We start from the raw sequence: 18,349 nt of genomic DNA, 5'->3' as shown, positions 1-18,349 counted from the left end.
TTTACCACGTCTAGAAAAACGTAGTGGTAATGTTACTATCCCTGCAATATCCAGCTGCATACCGGAAACTCCTGCGAGATTGATGTCAGTAGGTCGAATTAAAAATTCTCGGTGAGAAGATCTACGTCGTAACTCTTGCTGGGATGCCAAAGAAATTACATTTGCACATGCACCCGTATCAATGTCTAAAGCCAACTTGACTGACCCAACTCTCACCGGTTTGACACCACTTCCGCCTTTTTTAATGCCGCTATTAATGAGGCTGCAACAGAAGTGTTGTTATGTGGTTGTACAGGCATACTTAACCTAAGTCGGTCTGAGACTGGTGTTGGTCTTCCTCCGACTTCTTGTGATAGTGACGACGCTGCTTACTGTGTCATGATACCTGGGGTAAATCCATCCCTATCTCCTGACCTCGTCAGACTGCTAAACATTCCTCCGTAGTATGGGTGGGAGACTCTGGTATGCGTACCACGCATCAGCTGCCTGGTCTGAAGCAAACTTGGTTTGAGCAGCTGCTGCGTAGGTCTTAGGTTGGTCTTGTCGCGGTAGTAGTTGAGGGGTTGATTTTTATTTAGGTTTAACACTACTGCGCTGGAGCTGGTAACAACGTTCAACTGTATGACCAGTCATTTTGCAATGCATACATACTAAATGTTGCTTTGCCCTGGGTGAGTTCTTGGGAGCCCATTGTTGAAATGGTGCTACAGGTGTTACAGTCCTAGCTAGAGGAGTACATGATGACTTAGGAGCAATCTTACTTGCATACTCCAGAATCAAATCGGTTTGTGTATAATCAATATCTTGTGCTTGATTATATGTAGATTGACGGACTGTCAAACGAAAACCAATGAGTTCAGTTGCTTTTGCAAAATTGCCCCAAGACATACTGTCATTAGCGTCAAACCAAGGCGCCCCACTAAAATTAGCCAGGATGTCTTGACAGACATCACCAGCAATGGCGACACTTTTCCTTGGATCTACTGCATGAACCACACGCAATTTAAATGTGTTCCGAATTCAAAAAGACAAACTAATACCCTCTTAAATTTGTCATGGGAAGAATCTGAGAGGCCACTACCATTTAAATGCTCGCTGCAAAACTACCTTGCTTGATTTGAGAGCAGACAAAGGACTTCCTTTCGTCGTCCTCTGTTATTTTAATGTTTTTCATTGTATCTTCACATGCTCTCATAAATGTAGTTACACGGTAGTCATCTTCTGCAGTAAAATAGCGAACTTCGTTCCTTCGAGGTAGTACCTGAATAACATTAGAAGGGATAGATGACATGCCGGCATTAGATGTAGCCATGGTTAGTGAGTTGTTAGACAACTGAATGATTACGGGGTGCAGTAGGTAAAGGAATATTTTCTGACACATTGTGAGACTGTAGGATAAGAGAGAACTAGACCGTAATAAGGTGATGTGCCTCACGCACTACCAGACCTAAGGTCTGGGCACTCAGCTGGTTTGAAGGTTTCACGGTCAAGGGTCAATGACACTCCGTGTTGATAGAGGACATGGACAAGATGGCGTCCAATGATGACTTCTCCAATGCTAAAACGACCTGGAGAAGTTCAAAGATGGCCACTTATGGCATCGGGTGAGTCCACTGGTTGTCAAGACGACTGAATTCGATGACTTCAGCAGTAATGTAGAAGCTGCTGTTGGCTAACGAAGCCGGGTTCCCTTGGGGTCACTGGGTGTCACTGGGTGTCACTGGGTCACTTGATGGGTCACAGGGTGCATCCACTGCTGGTGTCGTCTACTAATACAGAGTCAGTCTCAACAACTTTGAGGTCGGAGACTGAGGGTGGCACCACCTAGGGGGGTTGCCTGGGTAGGAGGGTGTTCTTCTCGCTTGGCGAAAGAATGTTGCTGACAGGATGTTGATTGATGAGTCGTCACAACAGCTGTAGTCACGTCCGCTGGGTGGGGTGACTGGGTGTGGTGAGGGTACCATCTGGGGCAAGCGTTGCCACAATACCGTGAATTATTTAAACTCACTTTGTAAATGTTATTGAGAAAACAAAATTGCATGTTAATCTAGGATGACATTGAAAATGGAAAACTGAACATATAATGTCTCGCGAGGGTATATATGGTAAATCTTCTGGTGCACTATGGAGAATGACACAGAGGATCGTCACTTTTTTTTTGAGGGGGGGGGGGGTTACAACTTTACTCTAACACCGGTCTATTAGGTCACGTATCTTATTGCTGCCACCTTATATAACTGTATGGTCAGTTACCTGTAGACTTCTGTAGAATCACTAAAATAAGGTAACTGATCAGTTATATTGATGAATGTTTATGGGTTAGGTTGTCAAACCGAACAATGGTCTTTTCTCCTTTTATTTATAAAAATATATATTATGTACAGTCAATAAGGATAACCGTAATTACACTGTGAACTGTGAGTGTAGCGCTAAGAATGGAGCTTAACTTAAGATAAGCTTTTAGGTCAGACGCCCTTAGCTTGTGAGGGTTGAATATGAACTGAGAACATAAGTACATAAAAAAAAATAAGGAGTCTGCAATAGGCCGGTTGGCCTGTGCATGGCAGCTCCTGTCGAGAGTTACTACCACTCTCTATCATCCATGGATCTATCCAGCCTCCTTTTGAAACTTTCCAGCGTTCCAGTACTTACTACAAAGTTGCTAAGCTTGTTCCACTCGTCCACCACCCTATTTGTGAACCAGTTCCTTCCTATCTCCCTCCTAAACCTAAACTTATCCAACTTAAATCTGTTGCTACGAGTCCTATTCTGCTCGGATATTATAAGAACTTTATCTATATCCCCTTTATTGATTCCTTTCACCCACTTAAATACTTCTATCATATCTCCCCGCACTCTTCGTCTTTCTAGGGAATGCAAGTTTAGTTTCTTTAGCCTATCCTGATATGGAAGGTTTCTAAGTCCCGGAATCATTTTCGTCATTCTTCGCTGCACCGACTCTAGTGAATTGATATCCATTCTATAATAAGGGCACCAGAATTGAACCGCATAATCGAGGTGCGGCCTGACTAGCGCAAGATATAGTTGCAAAAAGACCTCTGCACTCTTATTACTTACACTTTTAGATATAAAACCCAATACTCTGTTTGAAAAACCCAATGCTCTGAGAGAGCCGGCTACTAATTAGCTGAGCTCAGGTCTAAGAGACACGACTTCAGAGGAGAATCTTCTGATCAAATGTGTAGCACATGATCCTCACAGTTTATGGAAAATTACTGTGGGTGATGGAACTATATAACAACAATATAATAACCGATATTTATATGAGGACCACTGTCTATAAGACAGGGGCTATTACAACATATAATAGGAGACTTTTTCTTATTTAAAGTTTCCTTGCTCCTGTAAGAGGCTCATTGCTGTCCGTATAATTAGATGTGGTAGGGAAAACTATAACTTCTAAAATAAATCCTTCTTTTTGGTAACATGTGACTGTAATTGCATGACAGTGGTTGAAGGATCTAGTTTAATTTCTGATACTTTATTCCTAACATGGCTAAGTACACTTTTTAAAATAATACTAAATTGCAAACAATTTAAGATGGCTTCACAAGAGGCACCTGTTTGGTTACTTTCGGCGGGTTTCATGTACACCCAGACAGAATTCCTAAACACAATAAGCACGCATGGCCTGTAAACATCCTCGCGAGCTATAGATTGGGCAGGGCTTTCACTAGGTAACCTGTCCATAGCTAAATACTCATGCAACATTGCGAGAAAATAAGTCTTGGATTCAGTAGCACAGGCAATTCTACACGCATCTTTAAACAATGTCCAATCAGTGATTGAATTAATCTCTTCATAGGTGGTAATAGAGCAAGTAACCGACTTAGCGTCTTTGCGGTAAATTAAATTCCGAGAACAATTAATTCTTTGCGCATCAGTGGGAGTAGTGACTGTTGCTCTAGACTTAGTTTATTCTTCATTGTTTGTTAACCAACCCTCTATCTCATTTAAATCTCCCGAAAAAATTTATGTTTAAAATTAGTGCTATTCAACCTGGGTGAACAATCCATCCGACGGTGGACAAGATTTTGTTTCGGGTGGACGGCAGTCTTGGGGTGACTGAAGGGGTGGACGAGATTTGAAAGGATAGCGACAAGTGAGAATGTGTTTGTCTTCTGCATTGTTTCTGTGGAAACATAACGTCACCCATAATATTTGAAACGCCAACCAATAAGAAAAGAATACTAGCAGTTGGATTCGGTTTTAAGTTTCAAAGTCAGTGCTTAGTTGACTGTCGTGGAGAGAGTAGGTATGGTATAGCGTTTCACTCGTTTTCTCACGGCTTGTGTTTATATACCATGAAGCTGAACAAAACAACAGATATGGGAGGGGTACACTATTTATGCTGCCTCCAATTGGGGGTTGAAACAGCAGAGGAGGACATTTTCTAGAAACTTAATTATTTTATGATTGAAAAGGGGCATTGAATATTCGAAATTAAAATCCGTCACTACAGATGGTGCAAGGGCAATGGTTGGAGTAATCAATGGTGTTACGGTAAAAATTCAAGCCGTATAACCTAACTGTGTTTCAATAAACTGTGTGATTCACCAAGAGGCCCTTGCTGCTAAGTGACTGAAAGAGACTGAAACAGCCAGTGAGAAGAATGATTTTGAGCTCCTTCTCGAGGACATCATCAAAATGGTGAATTGTATCCTGACCCGTGCAAAAAGCACAGCATGTTCAGTGGGTTGTGCAAAGATATGGAAGCCAACCTCACCACGCTGCTCTTTCATGCCGAGGCGTCGTGGTTATCCAGTGGGAAGGTTCTGAACAGAGTGCTTGCACTGAGAGAACAGTTGTGTGTTTTCTTCACAGAGGAAACAAACCCCAACTTTGATAACTTCATAAGAGAATGTGGCTGGGAACACAGAGTGCAGGCAGCAGAAGAGGAGACATTGGAGATGTGAATGTCCCGCTTGGTTGTCAATCACCTTACCTTGTTTCAGGAAAAGCTCAACGTGTATTTCCCAGAGAGTGAGAGCAGAGCAAACACCTGAACTCCAACATGTGGGTTCTTAATCCATTTGCTGATGATGGGGTTAACCATTCTGAAGCTCTATTGGAGCTCCAGACAGATTACGATGAAAAACTAGCCTTCAAGACATTAGCACACACCATGGATTTCTGGGTTACACTGCTGGATATTCCAGAATAGAAGTTGGCCAAGCAGGCGACAAAATGTTTGTGCAGATGCCAACATCATATGCGTGTGAGCAAGGCTTCTCAGCTTTAATCATATCAAAGAAAAGGAACGCAATTTTGAATGTGGATCCCCTCATGCACTCGAAAGTTGGCTGATGCCAAAAGTTCAGATGATAGCAGACAAAGTACAACAGCAGCCAAGCCACTTAGTCACCAAAACCTTCATAATTTTACCTATGATTCTTTACTTTATTAATTTCCTTTAATTATTTTAATAGAGTAATTATGTTATGAATGAAAAATCATATATTCAATTATATTACAATACAAAATGGTAAATAAATACAAGTGAAACTTTTTCTTCTCTCTTTTAGCAAAAAGTGGTTATCACATGGGGTGGATGGCTTTTCAAGTTTCATCACTAGGTGTGGACGGCATCAAATAAAGGTTGAGAGGCACTTTAATAGATATATGAAGTAGCTTAAGTTATTCTGGTGATTATAAGGAAGTGCGACACCTCGATCAATCATGTATGTCAGAGGATGAGCCTTCATGTAACCTTGGTGGATTCACTCAATTCGTGTTTGATAATGCTGACTCCACAAGTCACACCTGGTGAAAATATACCCTGTACTAAAGTGAAGCGTTCCATGAATGTATCACTCACAGACATTAATGGTCAGTTTGGTCCTGTACAAATTCAAGTACACAAACGCCCCGGAGTCACTGGACTTAAATCAGTCTTGGTTGGATCACTGAATCCACCTAATCCTCAGCCTGCAGGTCTTAACTTAGGTGAATATCTAGATAGTTTGGGGATGGCTATCTTAGTCATGGAAGTCTCTCCTTGTCCATCTTGGAGTGGATTTATGCAGGCACGTGTTAAAGTATATGGCCGTTTGAAGAGTCGAGTGATGATCCCCCCTTTCATAAACATTGACCCTTCAAATCCCAGTACCATATATACAACACTGTGTTTTGCTCAAAAACTCTGTGATAGATACAAACTTGGCTTATGTCCTATAACTTTTGACCAACCACTTTATAAGAAGGCAGCTGAAATAGTCTCATCATCTCCTCATATTTCACAATTATTTGTGAGACTAGGAGGATTTCATTGCCTCATGTCTTATCTTGGATCAATAAGTTACATTATGTCAGACAGTGGTAGTGAAGCATTGTGGGAGATTGTTTACGCAAGCGATACTGCCATTCACATGTTAACTGGCCATGCATATGCACGAGTTCTACGAGCACATTTTTTATCATCAACAGCCATTGTGTCAATCTTGCTGCAAATTTCAGGATATATGAAAAACATAAACAAAACAGGGTTAAAGTTTCTTTATCAGTCATTGATCACATAGGAGTGTGTCTCTTCTGATAATGAGGCTGAAGTCAGTGATCAGCAAGCGAAACAGATTTTATCAGCTCTCATACATGATGTAGCTGCCCAAAGCAGAGCAGGTAAACTTTGGACAAATTATCTGGATCATGTTGCAATTGTGGGATTATTCCTCCAGGCTGAGAGAACTGGTGACTGGGAACTTAACCTCTACTGTATTTGCAAGTTGATCTCCCTCTTCCATGCAGCAGGTCATCTTGCATATGCAATCAGCCCGACTCTATGTTCAACAGATGAAAGACCTTCGACTGACTATAACACCAGATCAATATATACTTTTACTGAGAAAGGATATTTTACAATACGACGCAGTGAACATTTCTGGGTGGAAACTTTTCTGGTTTTGGTCATCTGGGGAACCTTAAGATTCTAACTATGGGATTAAGTACTTAAATAAATAAAACAAATTATCTCTTCGGGATTTCTGTCGCAAAACATTTTTCTATCGCATAAGAAAATACAGGTCATATGGTTATAGGTTAGGTTAGGTTAGGTATGATAAGTTATATTATAAGTTATAAGGGGGGGTAGTAACTCAAAACTAGTGATTTCCGATAAAAATGAAGGTCAAAATCGTTCATAACACATCATAAACCATCAGAAAAAACAGTCTGCATGTACAGGGAATACCAAAACTTAACATTTACCTAATATAGCCTATCTCGAATCTAAGCATCCAAATACTTATGGTAGTTAAAGTAAAATTTCACCGATTAATTATTATAAATGATGATATATCCTAGTGGTTCATTAGTGAATCATGAAAACAATGACAGCACTATGTTTTCATGTTTACCTAGCATCAAGAATTCTCAAAAACAAAGTCCAGACAATGTCATTACTCGTATCTCCCTCCGTACGTCGTCTGCAGGGTAGATGGTGACGGCATTGCAAATGGCGGCCCTGTTTCTAGACAAATATACTTACCTCGACTATTACAGCAGGACTTTAAACTTTTATTACATTATATATACCGTATCACTCTACGAACGCGGCAGGGTGTATTTCTTCTGTTTACGCAAAACTGTCAACTCGTTAATTGTGGGGCCTAAAATACGATTGTAGTGCGAGAATAGATGTTGACATTAACCCTGACCTACTCTTCATGAGAATTACGTGTGCCATAAACGATTCCAAATGTATGTGTGTTTTAAATAGGTGGTGTAATGCAACTGGTATGGCAGCATTATGGTAGTGTCAAGGTGCAAGCACTACTTGCTTCCTCTCGCTTTCAGCTACTGCCGCTGGCTAGCCCTCGTGGTGAACAGGGAAGCAAATTGTATAAGCTCTACCTGCCAGTACACAGACTCTTCACCATCAAGACTCCTGCTGTACCTCCTCGTGGCAACACACAGTAACTGGTTGCCTCGTGGGCCCAGGCTAGACCAGCAGGGGATATCGCAGCAGCAGTGGGCCCCAGAGGGACAGTGCATAGGCCCACTAACATATGGACACATCCTGGCGCCTATCAATCACTGCCTCACTGTCTTGCGGATTAACAAGGCTACGGGAGTAAACCCCGAACGAAAAATCTGAGGTGGAGCCCCGCATCGTGCAGACATGCTTACAGAGCTAGTAAGACCCCAACGGCAGTATAGGCGGAAGAGGTGACCAACATGGGAACCCAACGACTACACCGGTGGACGAAAGCAGTGCATGATGGACAGGCTACTAAGGCGAAACCCAACAAGCTGGGTTATCAGCAGTCCATTGCAACTCTCCCTCTCCCCAGACATTGCAACACTTACACCACTGGATCAGGAAAAGGGAGAGAACATAAGAACATAAGAAAATAAGGAGTCTGCAATAGGCCGGTTGGCCTGTGCATGGCAGCTCCTGTCGAGAGTCACTACCACTCTCTATCATCCATGAATCTATCTAGCCTCCTTTTGAAACTTTCCAGAGTTCCCGCACTTACTACAAAGTTGCTAAGCTTGTTCCACTCGTCCACCACCCTATTTGTGAACCAGTTTCTTCCTATCTCCCTCCTAAACCTAAACTTATCCAACTTGAATCCGTTGCTCCGAGTCCTATCCTGCTCGGATATTATAAGAACTTTATCTATATATGTGGCTGCAACCTGAGCTCCTGCTTTACCAAATAAATCAACTCACGCTCAGCCATCATCCAGCTCATCATCATGAAAACCCTATACCCCCAAAAGTTCTCTGGCGACGGACAAGTGGCGAAAGGGACAGGCAGTGATGACTGCCGGGAATATGTAGTCACAACACTCTACATGGTTGGCATAGATAAGATGGTCGTTTATACATTAGGATCTAGGCAACAGTGCAATCCAGTCCTGTCTGTGCGACTGCACAGCCCTCTCGAGGAGCCACTCTACTCACGCCATAGGGAAAGGGGGCTAGAAAAGGTGTCCTAAGCATAGCCTATATATATATATATATATATATATATATATATATATATATATATATATATATATATATATATATATATATATATATATATATATATATATATATATATATATATATATAAACTGACTGGGCAACTGCACCCAGTAAGGACATCCTTTGATAAAAGAAAGGTGATATAACAAAGGTAATCAAATTATCTAACCAGAAACAAACTTGTAGTAATGGTTTTAAATTGGACAAAATTAGATTTAGGCGCGAGATAGGTAAACATTGGTTTGGAAACAGAGTAGTAGATGAGTGGAACAAGTTACCAAATATCATCATTAACTCGAATACACTGAATAGCTTCAAACATAGGTTGGATGGATATATGAACGATAGGAGTTGGGTGTAAATGGAACTGTCCAGCATGAGCCAATAGGCCCGATGCAGTTTCCTCATTATGTTCTTACATTCTTATGCTATGCAGTCGAAAATACAATCATAATCATAGATCAAAACAAAAACAAACTACACAATCTCTTATGGTCACTGCATAGAATGTCAGGACGCATCTGGATACTGGCACAAATGATAATCCTGAAAGAAGAACTGCCCTTATGACAAAGGAGCTGGCTAGGTATAACATCGACATAGCAGCCATAAGCGAGTCCCGGTTAAGTACATAAGAACATAAGAATGGAGGAAACTGCAGCGGGCCTATTGGCCCATACTGGGCAGTCCCGTTTACACCCAACCCCTATTGCTCATATGAGCATCCAACCTATGTTTGAAGCAATTCAACGTATTCGAGTTAATGATGATATTTGGTAACTTGTTCCATTCATCCACTACTCTGTTCCCAAACCAGTGTTTACCTATTTCACGCCTAAATCTAAATTTGTCTAATTTAAAACCATTGTTACGAGTTCGCTCCTGGTTGGATAATTTGAGTACCTGTAATGTCCCTTTGTTTAACCCTGCCTTCCACTTATACACCTCTATCAGGTCGCCCCTCGCTCCACGTCTCTCAAGGGAGTGCAAATTAAGATGCTTTAACCTGTCTCTATACTCCAAGGTTCTAATGCGGGATTAGTCTTGTCATTCTCCTCTGATTCTTTCCAGGATTCTATATCCATTCTGTAATACGGTACCAGAACTGAACGTAATCCAGGTGTGGTCTCACAAAAGCAAGATACAGTTTTAGGATGACCTCGCTAGTCTTGTAACTAACACTCCTTTGTATGAACCCAAGTACTTTATTAGCCTTGTTACGAGCAAAAACACATTGTTTACTTGGCTTAAGGTTCCTACTTATCATTACTCCTAAATCTCTCTCGCAGTCGGATTTCTCTATGGCATCGTTGTTCATCTGGTATCTGGTTTCCCTGTTTACATCTCCTATACTGAGTACTTTACATTTGTCTACGTTGAATTTCATCTGCCATTTTTCAGACCATTCGAAAAATTTGTTTAGATCTTCCTGTAGTTTTGCCGAGTCCTCGTCAGATTTGATAACACGTCCTATTTTAGTGTCATCAGCAAATTTACTTATGTTGCTGTCTATGCCGATATCTATGTCGTTTATGTATATAATAAACAATAAAGGTCCAAGTACTGAGCCTTGGGGAACTCCACTTGTGAGTTGCTCCAATGGGACTTAGTGCCGTTAATGCTCACTCGCTGTTTCCTGTCCTGTAACCACGCCCTAATCCATTTAAGGATGTCACCTTTGATGCCATGAGCTTCTACCTTTCTAATTAGTCTTTCGTGGGGGACTCTGTCGAAGGCTTTACTAAAGTCGAGATATACCACATCATAATTGTGCCCCTCGTCCACCGATTCGAAAACTGATGAAAAGAATGTTAATAGATTAGTTAGGCAAGAACGTCCGCTTGTGAAGCCATGCTGGGAATCATTGATCAATCGGTGCTTCTCCAGGTGATTTCGAATAGAGTTTGAAATGATTGCTTCCAGTAATTTGCCTACTATTGATGTTAGACTGATTGGGCGGTAGTTAGAGGATAGTGATCTATCCCCCTTCTTGAAAATCGGTATTACATTCGCTATCCTCCAGGATTCTGGTACTACACCTGTTTTTAAGGACATGTTAAACAACTTTGCTAAGGGCATACTAAGCTCTTCCTTACATTCCTTTAATACTCTGGCAAATATCTCATCGGGACCAGGTGACTTATTAGGCTTTAATTTGTCTATTTGCTTACTAACATCGTTACTAGTCACTACTATCTCACTTAATTTGTTTTCTTCACTATCTCTGAATAGAGTCGGTGCCTCGGGTATCATGTTTAAATTTTCGGTGGTGAAAACTGTTGAAAAATATTTATTAAAATTATTGCTCATTTCTCCATCGTTATCAGTGAGCTCGCCGGAGTCTGACCGTATTGGTCCAATCTTTTCTCGTGTTTTAGTTTGATACATTTGGTAGAATCCTTTGGGGTTTGTCTTCGCCTCCCTTGCTATCCTTACCTCATTATTCCTCTTTGCTTTCCTTATCTCGGTTTTAACCCTACTCGCCAATACCCTATAATAGTCCCGGAGGTGAATTTCGCCACGATTTATCCTTCTACCTATAGCCTTCCTTTGGCCAATGATGTTCTTTAAATAATTATTTATCTATTTAGGGTCATTGTTGTCTGATCTGAGTTTTTTGTATGGTATGTTCTGCCTTTGTGCATTAAGTAACTCACTATTTAAATTGTCGTGGAACTCGGCAATCTCAGATCTCGTTATCAGGTTGGTGTCATCTGTCAGGTTCACGGCCAAGCGCGACACCCCCTCTCTCAGCTGCCTCTTTAAACTGTCAAAGTTTGCCCTTCTGAAATCTGGTACTTAAGTGGAATTTTCCTTACGTCTGCCCTGAAAATCTAACTGGAATCGAATTTCTTTGTGATCGCTGTTTGCAAGTTCGTTCCCTACCTCGACATTGCTAATGAGGTTTTCTCTGTTCGACAGAACTAAATCCAGTATATTATTACCCCGTGTGGGTTCGGTTATATGTTGACTTAGGAAACAGTCCTGGATCGTCTCGAAAATCCTCTGATTCTGAGTTCCCGTAAGGTCAGTCCAATCTATTTGGCCAAGGTTAAAGTCGCCTACTATACAGACTTTGTTGTGTATGGAAGCCCTGGGCATTTCATCCCAGATAAGTCGCTCATTGACGCTATCAAGATTGGGGGGTCTATATATTACTCCTGTGATTAATTTTTCCCGACCGTCGCTTAATTCTATCCAAATTGTTTCTGTATTCCTCTCAGTTTTTATTTCCTTATTTATTTCACACTTCAGATTATCCCTAACATAGATTGCTACTCAGCCTCCTTTCCTGGTCTGTCTATCGGTATGGAACAGTTTGTAACCCGCAATTTGGTATTCGACTGGTAATTCACGTGTGTCTAGGTTGATCCATGTTTCAGTGAATGCAATTATATCGATTTCTTCGGTACATACCAAGGCCCTAATATCATCCATTTTGTTTCTCATACTTCTACTGTTCGCGTAGTATACATTTAAGTTAGTCGTGTTCTGAGTCCTCCCCTTACCGCGTTTAGTTTTAAACTCCCTGTCTAATTTAGTTTTGTCATCATTCCTAACACTATTTCCCTGTAATCTTTCGCCTTGTTTACCCGCTCCCACTGCAGTCTCCTCCACCCCCGTGCCCATATGTTCTCTTAGCAGTTTAAAGACTTCGATATCTTTTGAACTGCCCCCTCTAGAGCCCCAGCCAGGGTTGCTACTCCATCCCTAGATAGGTGCACCCCATCCCTAGCATAAAGGTCCCTTCTGCCATAGAAGTTGTCCCAGTTGTCAATGAATGGGACTGATATTGACTTGCAATATCTGTCAAGACGGTCGTTGACACCAACTGCCCTTGACAACCATTCACTGCCAACTCTTCTTCTAGGCAGGACACCGCATATGATAGGGATCCCTCCCTTAGTCCTAATACGATCTATGGCTGCCTTGAACTTATCAAGAAGTTCCTCGCTCCTACACCGCCCAATATCATTGCCTCCTGCACTGAGGCAGATAATGGGTTTATTCCCATTACCAGACAAGATATTGTCCATCCTGTCAACTATATCCCCCACCCCAGCCCCTGGCAAACACACCCTCATCCTATTTTTGTTTTTACCACAAAAGGCCCTGTCCATGTACCTTACCTGTGAGTCACCAACAATTAAAATTTTTATACCTTCCTTGTCATCCCTGCCCCTGACTGTACTAACGTCCAATTCGTCTATCAAGGGACTGAACGGGTTGGTACACTTAGCTGTTGTTGTCGTTGTTGTCGTATCCTTCGTGTGCTTCTTCACCACCAGCTTGGTCCTCCCGCTACTCACAATTTTCCACTCGCTTGATTTTTCGTCAGACACTGGCTTTACTCGTCCAGCCTCTCCTTTTAACTTCGCCAGCTCTTTCCTTAATTTCAGGTTCTCCAACGTGGCCCTCTCAATTTCTAGCTTGGCCCTCGCCAATTCTTCAATGGACCACCCCAGTTTGGTCAACAAACTCTCATACCCAAGACCGCACATAGCACTGGCCATATCTGATAATTATCCCTCCGGAGCTAACCCTGCCGTGACCTTTCCCCTAGTGAGGCCAGACGATGGACGACTACAAGAAGGGGGTCTGGCTATACCTTCTTTGCCATCCACCATTGCATCCTGCAAAGGCTAACTGAAATGCCTGTTGGGATTAACAAACGGTTCATGGCGCCCCGAGGCCCAGTGAATCACTCACGTTATGCAGAGGATGACTTCAAGGAGGTCTTTTACGCAGACCTTAACAAAGTGCTAAACTCTATCCCTACAGAAGATATGGTTGTGCTCCTAGAAGACTTCAATGCCACAGTTGGCAGAGATGCTGACATTTTACAGGGAATCATAGGGAGAAATAGACTAGGCAAGTGAGATTCCTCGCAAAGAATAGTTTCCGGGTAAGAAAGATTCTGGTTAGTGAATGAGTTCTGGTGCATTTTGAAATTAATATATTAATAAAGGAAAGTCTTTTCTTAACATTAATAATCAGGGGAAATGTGAGGTTAAAAGAACAGAAAAAACCTAACCTAACCGAACCTAGTCAGGTTACTACGCCCCACTTTGATGATTCATCTTGTTTTGGTTATGAATATTGACACCTGTCTCGGATTATATCTACAATTTGTATGTAATTGTTCTCCTTTTATGAATTTTTTTATCATATAACAACACAGCCACGTTGTAACACAGTACCATAAATCATTATAATTTGATCATAATTTGACTGTAATTATAGTAACAAAAGTAACTTATGATGTGTAAGGAGAGATTTCTTCTGCGTAAAAATTCGTCGAGTCATAGTTGCCGCCATAATCTTGTAAACATTACTCACGATGGTGATTGGCTGTCGTAATGGTGTAAATGAAACGTGATTAGCTGGAATTTCAGTGTTCAAATCCTTGCTCGTAACTGAAGAAAATGCAACAGATTACCCGTTCCGGGGTTCAAGCCGATGTTTTGAATAAAGTTGCATTTAGATTAGCGAGAGGTGACCACTCCAAACAAAGCATCTATTTTAGCAGACAATTGTGCATAAACTCATCGTCTGCGACACAAACCTCAGAGTCATCATGAAGTTGTTAACGGGAAGTCAAGGAATGAGTGTGAGTCTAGTGATGAGAGTGATAAGCCTGGTAAGGTGGCACAGTATCCATCGATTAAATCAAGTTACTTTATGTTCAAAGGAACTATTTAGTTGGGACGAGCAAAAAGAATGCTGTTAAAATGGAATCAATTACATTGTGTTGTTATTGCAAGCAATCAGGGCACGTAATTGCAAATTGTTCAAAATTAGCTCGTAAGAATGCTGCTCAGGAAACTAAGGCAGTTCATTCTGTGATCAGTAGCCAGAGTGACTTGTTTGAACCCTTTCTGTTTAAAAGATCAGTTTTAAGTGATGACTCCACTGATACTAGTTACCTTGTCCAAATTTTGAGGGATACTGGTCCGTCATACAGTATAATGGTAAACGGGTCAATACCTTTCATTCAGGATACTTATGCTGGTGAACATGTCGTCCTTCAGGGTGTTGGGGGTGCAGTTACTATTCCTTTAGCAAGAGTATTTTTGAAGACTGGTCTGGTTAATCAGTATGTGACAGTTGGTGTCCACAATAACCCATTTCCAGAAGAAGGAGTAACATATTTGTTTGGCAATGATGTAGGAAAACTAGTTGTGCCCAACCCTATAGTCCGTTTAGTTCCATCACTCGAAAGCCCAACTATGAATCACAAGAGAAGGAGTACCCTTACCTTTTTTCCCAGTTGTGCGGTGACACGAAGCATGAATGTCCAGACTACAGTACATTATTCTCATAATGTTGACGTGAACTTTGTCAGTGATTCAGATAACTGTGGATTGGGTATTAGTAAATTGTTTGAGGTAAATGACCCTTCCAAGAATAAAGAAATTCAGAATATTCCCCTAACACGAGATGATCTCTTAAATGTTCAACAGGAAGATAAAAAGCTTGTTCACTATCTCAGTCTTGCTGTTGATGAAAAAGAGGCACCAAGTGGAACATGTTATTATTTAAATAAAGTTCTACTCATGAGGAAGTGTAGGCCCATTGATAGTCCTGCAGATGACAAAAGTACCCTAGTTCACCAGGTAGTGATTCCTACATTATATAGGCATGATGTACTCAGTATTGCACATGATTTTCCTGGAGGTCAATTAGGTGTAAATAAGATATATAATAATCTACTGAGGTATTTCTTCTGTCACAGTTGCCAGATGGTGGGTAAACCTAATAATGTTATTCCCTCTGCACCCCTGTAACCAATTTCTGTTGTTCATGAACCTTTTAGTCACATAATCATCGACTGAGTCGGGACTCTCCCTAAGACAAACGCTGGAAATAAATATCTTTTAACTATTATGTGTGCAACAACCCGATATCCTGAAACGGTTCCTTTAAGATACACTTCTACAAAGATCATTGTTAAAGCTCTCATAAGTTCTTCGCCCAGTACGGAATTCCTTGTAGCATTCAATCTGACCAGGGATCTAATTTCACATCCGGTCTGTTTCAACAGGTGATGAATGAGCTAAAAATGAAACAGTGTCATGCCACGGCCCACCACCCTGAATCAACAGGTGTTTTAGAGAGGAGCCATCAAACTCTCAAGGGAATGTTAAAGAAATATTTTATGGAAGAGGATAAAGACTGGAATGAAAGTGTTCACTTAATGCTCTTTGCCTTCCGCGAGTGTAAACAGGAGTCTTTGGGATATTCCCCTTTTCAACTTTTTTTTGGACACGGAGTCAGAGGATCACTCAAAATGTTGAAAGAAAGATGGTTGACAGAAAGGGGGAGTTTACCACTACTTAAATACGTACAGAGATTCAAGACCAGATTAAATTATGTTCGTGGGTTTGCACAGGAAAATTTAAAAGATGCTCAAGGTACAATGAAGGAATAATTTGACAAGATGGCAGTAGAACGGACCTTCAGTCCCGGAGAACTAGTGCTACTCTTCCTCCCTCTGGCGAAAACCTCCTTGCAGTCAAGTTATTTTGGTCCTTATAGAATTAAGAAAAAAGTTAATGATGTAAATTATGTGGTAGAAACCCCTGATCGTAGGAGAACTGAGCGTCTGGTTCATGTCAATCTGTTGAAACCATATCACATTAGAGAATCAGAGGCAGTACTAATCCAGGATCAAGTGTCAGACAATGAAGTTGTGCCTGAAGATTACTGCCTGTACCATCCTGTCAATTTGTGACATAGTGACATTTTGGCAAATATTAAGTTTAAATATCAGCATCTGACACCATTGCAGTCCATGGAGTTGAAGGGTTTACTCGACGACTTCCAGGGAATCTGCCAGGGCGTTCCCACGGCCCTGTCAGATCGTTCAACACGATGTCCTCCTTGTTGACAGTGCATCTCCTATCAAACAACCCTATTACCGGATTAACCCTACAAAGACGAAGAGCTGCGAGAGAAGGTAGACTTGCTTCTCGTAAATTGTTTGGCGGAGCCGAGCAACAGTGAATGGTCGTCACAGGGCTCGCTGGTGCCGAAACCTGACGGTAGTCAAAGGCTTTGCACTGATTATATCACTACCCAGACTGGATGATATTATCGACGGTATCGGCCAAGCAGCATTCGTCACTAAGTTGAATTTACTCAAAGGATACAACCAGGTGGAGTTCATGAAGAGGGCAAAGAGGATATCCGCGTTCGTAACTCCAGATGGCCTTTACCAGTACTGTGTCGTGCCGTTTGGTATGCGTAACGCCACTGCCACCTTCCAGCGTCTCACCAACTCTGTCATCAGCAGGTTTGGAAGGAATACATATCTTGATGACCGGTGGGTATCGTCCAGTTGGGAAGAACACAGCGTCAAGACTGAGGGCCCTCTTTACCAGGGTTAGAGATGTGGATTTGACTGTCAATCTCGCCAAGACTGAGTTTGGACAAGCCACTGTGGTCTTTCTTCTGGTTATGTTGCTGGCCAGGGGAAATCTTGCACCTGCCGATGCGAAGATAGAAGCCATTCAGCAGCTCCAATGTCCTGAGACTGCAATCTCTCCTGCGTTTCCCCAGAACGGCTGATATTATCGAGGTTTGCCCAAACTTCGACAGGTAACATCGCCTCACAGCCCAAAGAAGCAGTTCAAGTGGACCCTTGAGTGCCAAATGTCCTTCGAGCGAGTCCAGTCACTGCTGTCCAGTGCTCCTGTGTTACAGACCCCAGATTTTGAAAAGCAGTTTTGTTTGCACATTGACGCCAATGATAATGAAACCGGTGCTGTAATACTACGAGCTGGATCTGCTGACAACGTACTCCACCTTGTGTGTTATTTACCTTCCAAATTAAAAAAGAAAAACACCAGCAAAAACTATTCCACAATTGAACAAGAATTGTTTGCACTGATGATTACTTTGGAAAAGTTTAATGTATGTTTGTGTCATGCTGTTCGCCCAGTGATTGTGTATAGCGATCACCACCCACTCAAATTTTTTGACAAAATGAAAAATTGAAATCGGAGACTAATGCGATGGCCACTCATGTTGCAGCAATTTAATTTAGAAATGCGACACATAAAAGGGAAGGACAACCTTTTAGCTGACTGTTTGTCCAGAGTGTAATTCGTGGTTAGTATAGATAATCATTTTATTAAATATATCCCAGTAATTTTATCTAAGGTGGAAGGTGTGATGGAAACTTGGTAGTCAGCTCGTTCATGGAACGAGTTATTCATTATATGTTTGTTTATTCTTTTTCATCTTACATGTGTTGTTATGTTTGTATTATGTTTGGTTGTGATATGTATTGTTGTAGGTTATATAGTATATTGTTGTAAAGTAAATTATGTATTATTTGTGTCAATGTTTACAT

The sequence above is a fragment of the Homarus americanus genome, unplaced genomic scaffold (genome assembly GCF_018991925.1).
Source record: "Homarus americanus isolate GMGI-L3 unplaced genomic scaffold, GMGI_Hamer_2.0 scaffold6317, whole genome shotgun sequence".
NCBI classification, from domain to species: Eukaryota; Metazoa; Arthropoda; class Malacostraca; order Decapoda; family Nephropidae; genus Homarus; species Homarus americanus.
The sequence above is the reverse complement of the archived record's forward strand: the minus strand, read 5'-3'. Positions refer to the sequence as shown.